At 29.4% G+C, this 16,043-nt stretch overlaps 1 long non-coding RNA gene across 8 annotated transcripts in view; it reads right to left on the bottom strand.

Annotated features, from left to right (window-relative positions):
• LOC107447505 (uncharacterized) overlaps positions 1-16,043 on the bottom strand; it is a 290,115-nt gene that overhangs the window by 43,824 nt on the left and 230,248 nt on the right. For all 8 annotated transcript variants that reach the window (XR_001584536.4, XR_001584537.4, XR_001584538.4 and 5 more), the window contains one exon: positions 328-436. This is a non-coding gene — a long non-coding RNA (uncharacterized LOC107447505). The remainder of the gene's footprint in view (positions 1-327; positions 437-16,043) is intronic.

Raw genomic sequence — 16,043 nt, 5'->3', positions numbered from 1 at the left:
TCATCCGAAAATTACTGAAATAGAATAAAAACTACTGATTTGTTTAGTAAAGTTTATTTTAACGTATTTTTTAAATCATTCACCAATACTTTCGCCAAAACACCATTTTATTCGCCAAATTTACGATTTTACTGCAGTTGGCAAGGTGGCAAATATTTTGCGTGGGGCCTGCCACGAAACGTTTTTGAGGTAACACTCTATTTGAATAAATTTATTTTAACAAGCATCGTACATTGAGAAACACTATTTGTTGCTTAGCAGATTAGTTGATTAGCTATTAAAAATATTCTACACTTCGATACTCAAGAAAACAATTTAGCCACTTACCAAACAATGAATATGATAAAGTGTGTAGATTCGCTGTTTTGCTTTACGATATTGGAATAAAGTCCAATCCATATTGTTTCAAGAATTCAAGAATCATTTTTTCCAATACCTGAGGAAGAAAATACTTATAAAATAACTCTGAATAAATCACAGATTACATCAAATATTACACTTGAATAATGAACTCTCATTAGCAAAATTCCCAGACCAAATGATTGCACATAATATATATATTGAATATAGTACTTCAGAGTGGCTGCTCAAGGGATAAAGCAGTCCTCTTCTAATGAGATGACCCTGGTTCGAGTTCCAAAGCTGGCTAGTTGGTACGAATTCTGATCCCGGCACTCACTGGTCACAATGTTGATGTGAAATATCTGTAGTGATTGACAGATCATTGGTTAAAATCGCCTTGCTCTCAGGCTAACCGTGAGAGGTTTTCGCGCCACGTAGGGCAAATGCGGGATTGTTCCATCAAAAAGTCCTCCATGAAGGCTAGTTACTCCAAGCTTCATCCAGTTGTTCCCTTATCTTCTAGATTGTGTTCAAAATTGCAAGGAGACGGAGTTGAATATTGATGGTCGTAAACTCAAAATTTGATCGGTTGTTCAGCATGGGTTATAAAATAAAATATAATTCTTCAAGGCAAACCATGTTAACGACCAAATTGAGTTACTACTTTTACCAAGGTTATGAAAAATATGAATCACTTTATAATTTAACAGGAAGTTATTTTTTATCAGTGTAAAATGTATCTCTGGTATTTCCCTACTGCAGATTCATCTATACTGCAGATTCATTGGTTACTTCGAATTAAGATAGATTTTTAAAAAGAGTGGCACAAATATTATAGAAGATAGATCGTGATAGTCACAGTAGACAAGAGATCCAAATTCTTAAAAAAAATTTTTAATTGAACATTATGCTCATTATCTCATACACTATTGATTTTTGAGGATCCTACTTGTTGAACGCATGAAAAAATGTTGGGCCACACATGGGTAATTCTAACTCGTCGGGACAGAAATCAATCGATTTTTAGATTCATTTAGATATTTTTTAGACTCAGAAGTTGCCCTTAATCTTCCCAATGCATGAAGAAAAAAAAATGGTGTTAGAAACTCATAATTAAGGAGAATTTACATGGGGGTTTTAGAAATGAACAACATATTTTAACTTCAGTTAAATTCATTTCAGAATTTTCATAAGTTCTGCTGTCCTTTGAATAACGTTCTATACTGTTTAATATAAATTATTTTTTTTTCATTTAACAATATTAACTGCATTTAGATTTTAAAATATTTTGTTAGGCTTCTTTTGTGATAAGTTTTTTGCTTGAAATGAGTGCGCTATCCTGAATGAGTATCCTCAATCACTCGATTCCGGCGTTCCTTTTGACATTAATCTTATGCAGAATAATCCAGAAACCCATTTTTTGCTGAAATTTTTTTTTCTTACAGCTGTGGGTACTGAGGAGACAAAAATATGAGATTGACCACCCCCTTTTACCCTTAACAAACGAGAAAGGGAATTAGATGATACTCAAGTCTGGACTTCTGGTAAGTAACCAGACGACATCTGTAACACGTGTCATGTACGCGTGACTAGGGATTGTGTCATTCTGTTTCTTGCCTTTATCTAGTGCCATCAATAATTCCTGCCAATATCAATGCAGATGAAGATTTAAGGGGTTGGGGGTGGTCGGAATGGTAATTCCTTGTTCCAAGCATTGTAACCACCATGTAATCCAATAGGAAAAGTAAAATGCAGGTCACGTCGAATGTGGGGTGATTGGGGGTTGGGAAGGATGACAATGGAATGGGTTCGATTCTGGGAGAGGAGGGATGATGAGACAGATAGTTACCAATCATCAAAATAGATTGTTGTTTGCCATTCCTCCTCTTCTCTGTCCGGACAAGATGTCCACATCATTATACAGAAGCGTCTGTGTACAATCGATAGAGCTTAAATTAGGAGGTCATGGCCAATTATCGCTGATGCAGAGCAAGAAGGTGACCTTCTATGTCCATTAAAATCTAAAGGTCACTCTTAATGAGAATTTATAATTATCGTAAGTAAATGGGAATGCTGCACTGCCAAGAGTTGAACTAATGATTAAAAATTTAAATAAACTTGAATGTTTATTTTACTTTTTCTCAAACCAATATTGAAGCAAGTTAAATCCATTTATACATTTCTAATACGTGTATCAGAAAAACTGAGATAAATGTAATGATAATATCGAACATGGAGTTTTCCATACGAGTAACTGTATAGTTTCCTATGATATTTCCAAAATTAAATGAAAGAGCTGTATTAAACTGTCTAATTACTAACAATCACAACTTTTTTTTAAAATTATTCCCCGTCTCTCATTTTTAAATTGCAATTGTTTCAGTGATGCTTTCAGTATTTCAATTACGTAGCCGGATTTTCAAACTTAAATTATTTTTATCGAAAGTATAAATAAGTAATTTTGAAATGCCTGGTATGAAACTTCCACTATATATCAATATATTTAACCATATATATTTTATCAATTTAGATTAATATTTGCCAAATTCAAATAATTATTTATGTTTAACTCTCTTTCACATCTCCTAAATTTCCCTGAGACTTAACATTAATAATATAAAATTTTGCCAACACCAACAAGATATAGTTTGACAACTTTAACTGTGTAATTTTAGATACTTTAGCAGGTTATGTATAAATCTGAATAGCTTACCCTAGTTCACGTCTTTGCGGATGAATTGTTAACTTTTTTAAAGAGATGTGAAAAAGTTAATGAATTATTTGATTTTGTTAATCCAAAGTGTGTATAGTAATGTTACGACCTTAAGTAAAGCAGTGTCAAAACAAAAACAAAAAACTTTTTTTTTTTTTGCAATTCTGAATTTTATTTGAAGAGTAATCACTTTGAGAATAAATTAATTTTATTCCTCTTAATTATGATAAAAACTTTTTGAGAAAATATTCTATATAATACCTATTAAAATAAACATTATTTAAATACATCTATTAAACTAATTACTTTTATGATTGACTATTATTTATGAATATAAATAATTTCCCTCTCATTATCATTCATATTTCATTTAATGAATTAATTTTATTATTCGTAATTATTTGCAGTGTAATCGTGATAAATCAGAAAAATGGTTTTAAAATTAAGAGTGGTGGCTGTTATTTGAAGAAATTTATTTTGATGTTATTATCTTAGCTTCGAATCATCTGTTAAATCGTGCAGTTAATTTCAATATAAGTTTCAATATAATTTTCGATGCAAGTCCATAAAGATTTTATTAGTTGTTATTGTCAGGAATAAGTCGATCCTCTAAGAAGCAGACAGATGCAACTTGTAATTTTAAAAGAGCATATCAAGACAGTGCTTTTTCTTGATGAATCATAACAGCTACATCAATGCCCAATAAAACATATTTTTAAATCTTCAAAATGTCTGATAATGTTTACTGTCAATACATAAACTAATATAACTCAAAAAATTCATTGAAAAAGGAAAATAAACCACCAGTGCACTTTCGTAAAAACAAAAATTTAAATTGAAGAATTTACTAAAGAGATTTGTTTCGCGGTTAAAGAAAAATATTAATATTTCTACGATATCTATTATTCCCAACTTTGAAGTCTATAAATCAAACACGCCTCTCCTGTTGATTCAAGTAATTGCTGCAATCCCCCCCTCAGGTATATTACTTGAGTACTTTATCTGTCACCTTTTGGCCATAATTCTTTTTTATGGGCTACTTGTCGAATACTCAGTCATGCGTATTAGCTGTAGTTATCAGTCTTGAAAATGTGTTATCCTAATCTTTGATTCTTTTTTTTTATCTTTTTTCTCTACATACCTCCCTCTACCCCCAAGACAGTACATAGCAGTAGTTCCAAAAAATGCAATATTTTCTAACTTTCTTCCTCCTCTCACATTTATTTTTTATACTCTCATCACCTAGGTATGACTTTTTACGCCCAGAAAACAGGCAATTTATTTTATTTAACACGAAACGAGCAACCCATCGTTTTACCACCCATGTCAATATGTCATAAAGCGAAATGTGAGACTAAGAAATGACATCTGCTCCCTTTATCCTTTGCTTAAAAGATGCTGATGACAATAGAAAGAGTTATTAACGAGTTGTTTGCGATATTTTTCGGCACCCACCCCTTTGAGTTTCGTTTTTATGTGGTGAATAAGCAGCTTTTGTTACCTCCTGCGGTGTAAAGGGTACCGAAACCTATTTATACGGATATTACCCCGTTGTTTCCCTTAGTCTGTCTCGAAGTTGTGGATATGAGAACATGCTTGGATATCTGTGAATAATTTTTAGTTCTGTTCTGTAAAAGAGGCATCAATATAGAAAGGTACAGAAGCCTATTTATACTTATATTACCCACTAATTTCCCTTAATCTATCTGGAAGTTGTGAATATGAGGACATGCTTGGATATTAATGTATGGTTATTCATTCTGTGTTGTAAATGGATCACAATTGCAAAAGGGCACCGAAGCCTATTTTTCGAATATTACCCCGCTGTTTCCCTTAGTCTGTCTCGAAGTTGTGGATATGAGAACATGCTTGGATATCTATTATTTTTAGTTCTGTGCTGTATAAGGGTCATTATTATAAAGAAGTACAGTAGCCTATTTATATTGATATTACCTCGTTGTTTTTCATAGTCTGTCTCGAAGTTGTGGATATGAGAACATGCTTGGATATCTATGAATAATTTTTAGTTCTGTTCTGTGAAAGAGGTATCAATATAGAAAGGTACAGAAGCCTATTTATACTTATATTACCCACTAATTTCCCTTAATCTATCTGGAAGTTGTGAATATGAGGACATGCTTGGATATTAATGTATGGTTAATCATTCTGTGTGGTCAGCCAATGGATCACAATTGCAAAAGGGCACCGAAGCCTATTTTTCGAATATTACCCCGCTGTTTCCCTTAGTCTGTCTCGAAGTTGTGGATATGAGAACATGCTTGTATATCTATGAATAAGTTTTAGTTCTGTGCTATAGAAGGAAACCGAAGCCTATTTATACTGATATTACCCACTTGCTTCCCTTATTTTGTCTGTAAGATGTGATCACGGGATAATGCTTGTATATTTGTGTAGATGTTTAGTCTCAAGATGCATCGATTGAATATTTCCTCGATAGAGTAGAAGTTGTAGACAAAAAAAAATTTAAGTTTAAAAATTTTGCAGTAGAAAACACCTAAACATCTTTTAGACAAACTAGAAATGGTGGACGTAAGTACTTAAAAAATATATCTGACGTAGTTGTGTAACTAGAAGTTGTTATTTCTGTGCCGTATAAGATTTAGACAAACTAGAAGAAAGTTGTGGACGTTTAAAAGAGTTTAAATTTCGGTCACTTTTTTTTTATATATTTTTTCATAAATTTTTTTTAAACATATTTAATGCTGCAATTGATTATCCATGCCAATGCGTGACTCTTTTAAACCGTTTCGTTTAATCAGGTCTAAAGGTTTTATGAAAAAAGAATGTGAAAAGAAGAAGGCATTTTTATCAATTCTTTTATGGGTGTATCGAATACCGCATTATTTTTATTTATTATTAATATTATTATTATTTATTATTATTATTATTATTGCTTTTATTTACCACTTAGAAGCTTGAAAACGTGTACATTTGCTGAAGATATTTTTTAGTACAGATATGTATACCAACATGCAATTTATCGTTGAAATCTTCAAGATTATAAATAGGGAATTAAAACCGTTTATCTTTTAAATCAATAATTTATGTCAATGAAAAGGATACAGAAAAATTTTTAAATCTTTTTCATAACTATTGAGATCTGTTTTGTCTACTTCAAAATCGTAGACATAATAAATTTTGATAAAAGCTGGTCAAACTATCAACAAAAAAAGTTTTAGAAATTCTTAACAAATGATAAAATTGCCTGAAAAAATTTAATATTTGCAAACTTTATCTTTTTTTTTTATAAATGTTTTGTTTATTTGCTAAAAATCACAACAGTAGAAAAATATTTTGTAAAACGGTTTGATTAAAGGGCTTCGAAATTTAGTAATTAAAAATTCACAACTAATGTCGAGTGTAAATTATTTTCTTTTTTAAAAACATCGAAATTTGAATTATATAATCAATTGATAATGTACTCATAAAATTACCAATTTTTAAAATTGTTACAAGATCTCAACAGATAATACAAATATTGATAAAAAGAGTTTTTATAAAACAATAGTTCGAAACATTTTTCTCAATAGCGAGTTGTTCGATTTAGTACGTTTTATAAGTCTATATATAACGCCCTTTCCCCTTTTTTACACACACAAATTCCTTTATTTTAATCTTAAAATCAACTCTTTAAATATTGCTTATATTGTTTTAATTTATGCTGCATCAGTGTCTTTAATATAATTTATTTTCAAATATCATTAGTTTTTTTATATCATAAATTATGTTGATTCATTATATAACATAAACATGTTTCTCATTATTCATTTTCTGCGATCTTTGTTGAATCATTATTTTCGATGCATTGGATAATTTATGCCTAACTTAACTTTTGAATTTTAACTTAACTTTGTTACGCCTAACTTAACTTTTTATCCTATTTAAAAACTTAAATATTCGTATATTATTTGTAATTAAATAATTTAAATTTACGAAACACATATAATAAGCATTTGACAGTGTCATTGAGTTATGATTAATATATAATGAAGTCCTAGTCATTTTTTTGTAAATATTTAACTTCCGTAAATATTTAATTTTGATTAAAAATAATAAACAGGAATATGATTTATAGCCTCTAACTTAATTTACATGTAGGCATATAATAAGTAACTGCGATTAAAACGGAATAGAACTTTTGTACCTAATTAAAAATTTTATTCTACATACATTAAACAAAAATTTACTAATTATTAATTAAAAGTCGAAAATTTTATTTAAGCAATCAACAGTGTTATTGACTTTAATAAAAATATTTTTAGCTCATCGATTGATGAAGTTATGAAATCCTATACTCTTTGTTTATAAATAAATATTATTATTATGCTTCAATAAGAATTATAGTTAAAAATCTAATTTTACCTTCAAGTATATATAAAAAACAGTATTTTTAATTTAAAAAAAATTGTAAATATCACCGCTTTTTTAAAAAGACAAAATTTAGAAAATGGAATTAGAATTCTTAATTCTTATGCTTTAAATTAAATGTGCTACACGTTTCTAAACTGACCGTTGCATATAGGCGAACAAATATAAACTCTAGTTTTTGTATCATTAATATAATATATAAATTCTATAATTATATATAAATGAAAATAATATATCTTATACAGATTATTATCATCTTTATCGTCAATAAACAGGAATTTATTTTATGAATATGAAGAACATCAGTAAAATATTTATTCCTTATCATGAAGTATTACTTTCAAAATGTCAGTACAAATTATGATTGTCAATTGCAAGACAAATTTATATACTCTCAGAAAGATCATTTCAATGTTGAACCACAATATGGGTACCATATAGTGCAAATTTGCTACAACCAAATAAGGTGTTAAACTCGATAATAATAACTCGATTAAATTTAATACCTTATTAAGTTGTGCCAAATTCGAGACGATATTGTAGTTCAACATACTTGAAATGCTTCTAACAGCGAAGAGAAATAAAAAAGTTCAAATTGTAACAGATTAAGTTTCATGAAATTTGTAAGAAGTTGAACTATATAAACAAGCTCAAGAAGAATTAATTTGCATGATAATAGGATTCAATATTATGATTCAACATCCTCCAATATCTCTAAGATAGAAGTGAAAAAAGGCACGCATTGTAACCATTTTATTCTGATTGTATCGGTAAGTAGGTAACAATAACTATTTTTTTTATTCAAAGTTCAACTATTAATAACTTTAAAAATCCATTTTTAGTATAAAAATATTTTTAAATATTTTTATCGCTTCAACCAAAACTGTCACGTGGGTAGAAGATATTTAAATTCGCCTAAAACCGTAATATCTATCTGTATAAAAGTCAAAGCGATCTTATGTTTTTTAAACGATATAGTAAACATACTACAGCTGATAGTCTCCAAAAATTAATAGCAAAAAAAGCATATCTCAAAAGGAAAAAAAAAAATTTTGTGAAAGAAGTTTCACCATATTGTTGTGTAACCAAGTTTAAGAAGGCTTACTTTACTAAATATTACGGTTCAACTATCATAGAAACTTGATTTAATTTAGCACCTTATTAATTTGTATCAAATTTGAACAATAGCAAGGTTCAACATGCTTTCAAAATTTTGAACAGTTAAGGGAGACGTTCAAATTGTAATTAATTTAGTTTTACAAAATTTGTCAGAAGTTCTACCACATTAATGTTAGAACAGGAAAATAATCTACACGACATTATTATTCAACTTAAAAGCAAATATTATGGCTTCAATGTCTAACCGTGCAGATGGGAAAAAAAGAAAGAAAAAAAGAGTAACCATTTCATTTTGATCGATTGGTAAGTAAGTAAAAATAACTATTTAAAGTACATATTTTTTATTCTGAGTTCAATTATTAACAACTTTAAAAACCCATTTTTAGTATAAAAATATGTATAAATATTTTTATCGTTTCAAACAAAACTGTCGCGTGTGTGAAAGACATTTAAACTCGTATAAAACCATAATATCTATCTGTATAAAAGTCAAAACGATCTCATGTTTTTTAAGCGATGTACTTAATATGCTACAGTTGATAACCTCCAAAAATTAATCACAAAAAAGCATATCTCAAAATGAAAAAAAAAATCTAAGAAAAGATACGGAAAAGAAGAAGTGCTTCCGTTATTTACTGACGTTCCGCACGCCATTGAACGTGCTTCTTTCTTTTGTAGTTAAATGCTGAGACAATCTTTATAGCGCTCCTACTGTCTTTCTTTCAGCAGTTAGTGGACTGATGATTTATTTTTATAGCATCCAATTTGTATAGCAACAAGTGGAAATTCAATCGCCGCGGTGTTAATAGTCCTCGTTATATAAGGTGTAAGCTTATCCTAACTGATAGGCTATATGATTTACAAATGGCACGTGACCGCAAGATCATTTTTGTCTTTTATTGTATGTTTATTTTCTTTTTTCGTTAAGACATAAGGTAAGATAATCATAATACCTTATGTCTATTGAATTAAGAGCATTTATGCTTTTATTGCTGGATAATTATAGGCTTTATCTTCTGCCTTTGTTCCATTAAGAATTAGAGCATTCAATAAGGAATATTTTGCGGGAAATAAACAGAACGGTAAGAAATTAATATACATTAGTTATTTTAGTGAAAAAGGGAGCAGCTGATTTTTAAAATAATATTTTTGTTGCTGAATTTTCAACCTTTTCTTTGAAAATAATAATAATAATATTTTTTTGTCATAAAGTTTAACTTGAAAATTTGAAGGTTACGTTCCTTTCACGTGCATCTGATAGAATCATGCCAAAAAAGAATTTTTTTTTTTAAACAAATACACTTATATCACTGACAAACTATCTGTCAATTTAAGTAAATCTAATTAAATAATTTTAGTCAAGGAATTAACAGTTCTTAAGCAATGAGTAGTCCCAAGTGGTGACCAAGGAGTAAGAATCGTCCCAACTTAGCCTATGCATGTTGTATGAGGCGACTAAAATAGGTACTCAGTGTCTGAGAGGAAAGACGGGTGCATTGCTCCTGGAAATTATATCAGAGAGCTGGTCCTCTAGGTTGAGGGTTGGGTGTAGGACTAATACCCCTGCCCCGGAAGAAAAAACAACGTTACGAAAGTCGTACAAAGAAATTACGGAAGGTTTTTGGGAAGACGATTTGGACTGAAATCTGGTAAATGAGATATGGAATTACGGATTGGCATATGGAATGTTCGAACATTACTATCCCCTAGTAAAATTGCTGATCTATGTATATGCTCCAACTGAAGAAGCGGAAGAAGCAAGGTTGACACAGCTCTATGCAGATTTACAAAAGGTTATTGAAACATGTAGTAAAAATGGCTGTGTAATAGTACTTAGAGATCTGAATACGAAAATCAGGCGGGAAGACTTTTATACAGAAGTAGTGAGCAGACGTATTCTACATTAGGGATGGGCAAACTACGGCCAACTGTGATTTATCCGGCCCTTGGATAGAATTTTAACTTGCCGATCCGGGGCGAATATAAACAATATACATCCATTTTCTTGTCTACTTTGTTTAAAGCTATTTTTGTTCTTCCTATTTTAACAAAGTACTGATGACTTTTTTAATTTTTCTATTTTTGTTCTACAAAACATAAATTGATGGAAATAGCTAGCACAGACAGCTTCAAATAGTAAAATGTTTAAAGCGGAAACTCCTTATAGAATAGCCGTAGATTGGCGCCATCTGAAGCAGTTGTTTCTAAATATGCCAAAGTTTGTGTTTTACAAATCATTACCAAAAGCTAGTTTCCCAAACTTAATATTTTATGCCCAAAAAATCAGTACTATGTTTACTTCATGAAATATATGTGAACAACTGTTTTCAACTATGAATCTTAGAAAAAATCATTTCAGAAGTAAACTAACAGACAAGCATTTAGCCTCGTTCCTTAAAACAAGTACATCTCATTTGGAACTTCAATATAAGGAACTTTTAATTATCTTATAAAATATTTAAATTAAAACTTATATATTGATTTTTTCTGTTTTATTTTAGAATTTTTTACTTAACCCACCAAACTTTTATTTCTCGATTTTTTGCCCTCATCCAAAAACGTTTGCTCATCCTTTTTCCCTGCATTCAAAGACCAACGAAAATGGAAAGCGGATGATTCAATTGGCTGTTTTGAATGATTTAAAGATAGTCAGCACTTTCCCCCCAATAAGCAATACATAAAGAAACTAGGATTATTCCAAGGACTATTGAATGTAATCAAATTAAGCATGTACTGATATACAAAATATCTATTGAAGGTGTCAGAACTTACAGAGGAGCCAACTGTGACTCGGATCACTTCCTTGTGATATCTAAATTTCGACACAGAATTAGAAAATTATAAAGTGTCTAACAGCTTAAAGACTATACCAAGGCAAAAGAACATAGAATTAAACTAGAAGTTAAAGCAAGCATAGAAAATGAATAGAACGTTTTGAATGAATCCATTAATAAAGTCACAAATAAAACCTCAGATAATAAAGAAAGGAAAGAGCAAGAATGGTTTGTTGATGATTGCAAAAACCACTGAAAGTCAAAAACAATTCAAGAATGAAATTGCTGCAAAATTATACTGCGAAATAAATTTCAATACGATCTACATCGTAGAGCAGCAAATGCAAAAAGAAGAAAAGGACTCCTCTGAGAAGAAAAATTGAAGAACTCTTGAAGATTTTCAAGCATATTTTACTCTTCAACAAATATACCTGTATTACTTTCAAATTATCTATAGAGGAAAGTTACCTTAATCGTACTAATTTTCCCATTTAAATTTTTATCAGTCAAAAACCATACCATTTATATTTGAAATATTTTAATTATAAAATGCAGTTATTGGGCTTATTATGTATAAATTTTTTTGGTAGTAATAATTGCGCAGCAAGTACTGAAAACTGTTTTCACAAGGCCTGCAAGCGGTACGATAGTAGTAAGTTGTTTTATGCAATTAAGTAGTTTTACGAAATTAAGTAGTTTTATGAAATTAAGTAGTTTTATGAAATTAAGTAGTTTTACGAAATTAAGTAGTTTTATGAAATTAAGTAGTTTTATGAAATTAAGTAGTTTTATTCAATTAAGTAGTTGTTTTATTCAATATATCTTGACCCACCAGTTTTCAATGAAACTGACTTTTCCATAGATGAAATTATAATTATATAGATGAATAAATTGGATTCAAGTGAAGAGCCTCCTCGTGATACAAGCAATCATATGTCTACTAGGTTTCGACAGACAACCTGCTTCTATGCCTGCATCTGCATTTAAGGTTTCAATGGACTTAATTACTATGATTTCAAAGCCAGAGAGGAAGAAATTTGTCGCCTAATCACCGAGAGCTGTGATTTTAACAAGCAGCCCTGACAAAAAATAAACTATTGATCGAGTTCAAACTCGAAAAAGAAAAAATTAAAGAGCTGGAAATGAATTTGAGAAGTTAGATCAAAAATCCTCAAATTCATAATTCAAAAATCATAAATAGTAAACTAAAATAAAAAAAATTTAAAAAAATAAAATGAAATAGAACAAAAACTTTTCTTTGAAGCAAGGAATCGAAACAAGTTACGTGTATATTAAGCCAAAGATCTACTTCTTTACAGGATGACGTAATTGTTGAAGTTAATCCTGACGAATAGTTTGCCTCGTGTGTTAAATTTACTTAGTTTAAGTTAAATAGTGCAATATTTGTTGTGTGGAACTTTGTTTCATAAAAAATAAGGCAGATAAATTTTAAAAAAAGTTTGTATGTTGTACCTAAACAATAACTAAACGATATACCTATCAAATATTTAACCTAATGATTTGTTTCATAATTATATGTTTTTCAATTATGTAATACTTGGGCTTTCTAGGTAACAAACTGTCTTGTTTTCAGGTGACTGTTTTAACTTATAATACCATTTAATGAACTCATAACAGTTATACAACCCACTACATAACACGAAACAGTTCAGTACTAAACACTTGTTTTGGATTATTTATTGTCTAATAATTTGCTTAGTTATTTTAATCAAATTTTCTAGATACCATTTAGGGAGCTGGTAGTACGAATTAGGCAACTGGCTTATAACTTAACGAGTTAGACAGGTTTATAACTTAACAAGTTCAACTTAACGAATTAGGCAACTGTTAAAATATTTAATTTTCTAAAAGGTACTAGTTTTTGATCATTTTCTGATTAAAATGTTTTTATCAAAATTATATTCCATCACTTTGACCACTTTAAAGTTCCAACTAAATACCATAAATTACTCTTTGATCCTGCTAAAGTTGAACCGAATAAAGTAAAATGTCTCGTAAGGGATACAGAGCTCTTGCTTATTTATTTTGCAGAAATAATTAATTTGAACTTGAATTTATTTTTATTTTTTGAACTCAGAATTTATTAAAAGTAAAGTGCTAAATTTAATTTTTTTGTTTATCATTTAAAGTATGCGCTAACTTTTACTTATTACTTGTTGAATAGAAATGAAATAGAATTATTGAATAAAAGCTAAATGACCTATATTTTATATTCGTTCCTTTTTCAATTTAATTATATCGAATTAGGTTAGAAAATAAATAAATAAATATAAATTAAAGAACAGAAAATAGTACACAATTCAAACAATCAAAACATCTGATATAAGAAAAATCTTAATTCATATCAAAATTTTTAAAAAAAAGAAAGAGTTGCACGATTCCTATTTTACATTTTAATAGCTTAATAACGGGTATTATTTCAACGCAAGGATTTGATTTAAATAGCGGATTCAATCTCTCAACGGTGATTCGAGCGAAGCATTTATTCAAAAGACGAAAGATTAAATCGGATTCAACAATCCCCGCGACCTTTTCATACTACATCACAGTTTCAATTATATCGCTCCAGTCACGATCTCGCGGTCCACATGTCATTTACTCTCTTAACTTCGGAATCAGTCGCGAAATATTCTTTTTTCTTTAATCAGTACATTCTGATTCTACAATCGTGACTGCAAAATCTCACGACACCAAGAGATTGGTTGACTTCGGGGAGGGGCTAGAACAATTTTTTTTTTTTATTTTACTTTTTCCCTTTCGCTTCAAGTGAAACAGCAAGAATGGGAAATGGGAACAAGATATGTAGTGAATATATATGTAGTATTTTTTTTTTCTTTTAATGCTCGCTTGGGAATAAGTAGAAGAATCTTCGCTGGGTGCCCGTGTTTTCCCCTCTAATGTATATTTAATAACGGATCTTGTCTAAGCTAATGACATACATGATCAAAAAGGGATGTAGAAAAGTTCTAACGGAAAAAAGATGGTCCCAAAATCAAAGAGCCATTATTTCCAGCAAGAAATCTGGAGTGAATACTTTTGAATTTCTTAAAGATATACACAGTCTTTGAACGCTAACACCGTCTTTGGCATTCATACATACTTCATTAACTCTACAACAACAGATTATAGCTATCTTTAAGATAAAAAAAAAGTGAAACTTTTTATTTTGCTTAGTTAAAGGAGGGACAGGCTTGCCATTGAAAGATTGATTTATACACCTGGATGTAATTTGCTTGTATCTTTTACCAAATAAATTGTACGTCCGTCGTTGTCGTAGTTTTGAGATCAAATCTCAATGTTACATTAAAAGAGAGAGAGAAGAAAAAAAGGGGGGAAGAGTCTTAAAGCACGTGATGTTCCTTCTATTCTTTCTTTCTTTTTTTCTCTTTTGCGAAGTGAAGAACTTTTTTAATAAAAAAAAAGTATGCTGTGCTGTTTAATATTACCTGCTACCATGTATTTATGTATATCGATTGATTGAAGAAAAACTATCTTTACAATATCAAAATCAACACAAATTTGTTCTTATGCAAGTGACTTAGTAATTAAAGTAAGAACTAAAATTTATTTAATATAATTAATAAAAGAATTAATGAATAATGCGAATGGAGAAGGACTAAGTATAGTGAGGGAAAACTAAGCACACAATGGTAGTATAACTAGCGTTGCATCAAAAAATTATTTATTTGATTAAATTTATTTTTTAGTTATGCATTTTTTACTAAATGTGTGGTAATAAAAACACTTTATTTAAAAACCAGACTTTCCTATGAACATTTTTCAAATGAACGGAAAAATTACCAAATGAATGGTTTTCGGTTTTAGAAAACCAGATTTTTTTCTTTAATCAGAAATGTCATTATCATATACTAGAACTGTAGTTTTGCAAGAATTTTTTTCGTGATATATGATTTTCAAGTATTATTGTTTATATTAAATCTGCAACATTCTTTTGTCTTTGATGGTGTAAACTTTTTTTATATTGTGACAATGTGATTATTAAGTTCAAATAACTATGCATTAGCATTTTCAAATGCTTCACTTTAATATAAGTAAAACCAGCAATAAAATATGGTTTTATAATATGCAATAAAATTTAGTAAATGAGGTAATTTATTAATTAAATGAGGTAATACTTTAGAGCAATACATTGTAAACCTTTATTTGGTTAAATTTGCTCTTGCAGTTTTGTATATTTTACATATAAGTGGTAATACGAAATATAATTTTGAAAACCAGAATTTTCGGTAAACCGCTGCCATACGAATGGAAAAACTACCCAATCACAGGTTCAAATATCGTTTAACCTGAAATATCCTTACCAAACAATACGGTAACATTATTAAAAAAATTTTCTTCTTATGACTCCAAAATAAATAAAACATTTTGATGTAAAAAAAGAACATGACGCTTGTTGCATGTTTACAATTATGCAAATAAATAAGTAAAACTTTATAACTTTAGAGTACTAGTCTTACTTTTAATTTCTTTATTCGCAATTATTATAATAATTAAAAACATTTTACTATGCGTTTTTTTCTTTCAATACAGGGTTGAAAGTAATGTAAGAAATATATTCAGAGTTAGCGAGATTTTTTTAATACATTCTTTTTCTAAATTAAGTGTATAAATAATAGTTTTCAATAGCATTTTTATCGACGAAGACAATCTTATGCCTTACAAAT

This window comes from Parasteatoda tepidariorum, chromosome 12, assembly GCF_982258835.1.
Source record: "Parasteatoda tepidariorum strain Cologne lab strain chromosome 12, Ptep-v5.0, whole genome shotgun sequence".
In the NCBI taxonomy this organism is placed as follows: domain Eukaryota; kingdom Metazoa; phylum Arthropoda; class Arachnida; order Araneae; family Theridiidae; genus Parasteatoda; species Parasteatoda tepidariorum.
This window is presented reverse-complemented; position numbering and strand designations above follow the sequence as displayed.